Here is a 1,788-nt window from a genome sequence, read left to right on the forward strand (position 1 = left end):
CGTTGTGGGGTTGCAGATAATAACTCAGAGCTCGCGTCCCATCCGGCGCCATCTGATGAAACGTATTTTGGTCTGGCGTAGGAGGGGAGGATAGTGGCAAAGGATTTCGCGCGGACGAGCGCATTTTCACGTTTATCTGCCGCTGTCAAGCTTATGCTTTCCCTTTTGTGACACGAATACTGGCCGAAAGCTAAAGGACAAAAATAAAATGGGAGAAAGAAATTAGTTTGAGGTGAAAATTGCCTCGACTCCTCTCTCTCTCTGTCTCTCTCTCTGTTTCTGATGAGCCTTTCTCTATTAAGTATCGTGGAATAAGGACCCGTGGAAGAAAATGGTGTTTTGTGGAAGATAGTTATGAACTATATCAACTACATCATGAACCAGACATTGTGAAAGACCAAAATGGCAAGACATATTGTAAGAACAAAAGACTGAATGATTGTGACAATATTCAACACAGTGTCTGAAGGAACCATGAAGTCTGGAAGAACAGAGCTACGATGGCAGGAAGATTTCAGAGAGACCATAAGAATAACTGGTATACAGAACTGGAGGAATTTAGCATTAAACTGGATAGAAAGAAATAATCTTTTACAGAAGATCAAAACTCACGAAGGGCTGTCGTGCCACTGATAACGACCATAATGAATTCATTATCTTAACGGACCAAATCGACAGACGATGACGTAAAAGTTCGGTACGATGTACACTTCAGTAACTGTAGTCTGTCCATTTCACCACTGCAAAATTTTGTTCTTGATGAATACTTGTCCTTTCTGGGTTTTATTGTCAGATTTTGTTACATAACCAGAGCCGACACTATTTAGAGAGGGGGTAGGAGTCTATTTGTGCCAACGGCCTTGCCGCAGTAGTAACACCGGTTCCCGTCAGATCACCGAAGTTGAGCGCTGTCGGGCTGGGTTAGCACTAGGATGGGTGACCATCCGGTCTGCCGAGCGCTGTTGGCAAGCGGGGTGCACTCAGCCCTTCTGAGGCAAACTGAGGAGCTACTTGATTAAAAAGTAGTAGCTCCGGTCTCGGAAACTGATATACGGGCGGGAGAGCAGTGTGCTGACCACAAGCCCCTCCATATCCGCATCCAGGGACGCCTGTAGGCTGAGGATGACACGGCGGCCGGTCGGTACCGTTGTGCCTTCATTGCCTATTCGGGAGGAGTTTAGTTTTAGTTTAGGAGTCTGTTTGTACTCTTCTCGATCTGCTCCCAAAATTATATAGGCGAAGCACACAGAAGACATGGTCTGATGCTAACGTAACTTCGTAAACGTACGCACCCGTTACAGATAGAAGAGCCACTGAGTACTTTAGGATATCAGGTTATATAAAGGATCGTGAACAGTCTCATGTGTTGAATAATCTCTGCGAAGCAAACAAAGATAGTGCTTTATCATGGGAGACAGCGTTATTAGCATCTGACAGGGTTTGGAGTGGGCCTCATTTTGTGTCTTCATTTGGCCAGTTGGTCGAATCCTACAGCATCCATATTTGTGGTGCTTTCGGATGCGATATTGGCCCGATGTTGGACTGCATGGAACGTGAGGGCAGGAATAATGTTCGTCATCTGTTTTCCGGTCGACCGCGAATGACCACCACAAGGGTGGATTGCAGTATTGTGCGCCAAGCAATATTCTATGTTATCCCGTATCACTAGACAGAAACTAGAACAGCGTCACTAGGGAATTACGGTCCCATGAGTAGGCTGCCGTTATCATCACAACACAAACGGCTGTGGTGCCATGATCGGGAAGCGTGGTTCTGCACCAAACAGGA

The 1,788-nt window shown here is 46.0% G+C and overlaps 1 pseudogene; it reads left to right on the top strand.

Moving 5' to 3' along the window:
* Window positions 1–850: 850 nt before the first annotated feature.
* LOC126485394 (5S ribosomal RNA) lies at window positions 851–968 on the top strand (annotated as a pseudogene).
* The last annotated feature ends 820 nt before the right edge of the window (window positions 969–1,788 follow it).

This window comes from Schistocerca serialis, chromosome 6 (genome assembly GCF_023864345.2).
Source record: "Schistocerca serialis cubense isolate TAMUIC-IGC-003099 chromosome 6, iqSchSeri2.2, whole genome shotgun sequence".
In the NCBI taxonomy this organism is placed as follows: domain Eukaryota; kingdom Metazoa; phylum Arthropoda; class Insecta; order Orthoptera; family Acrididae; genus Schistocerca; species Schistocerca serialis.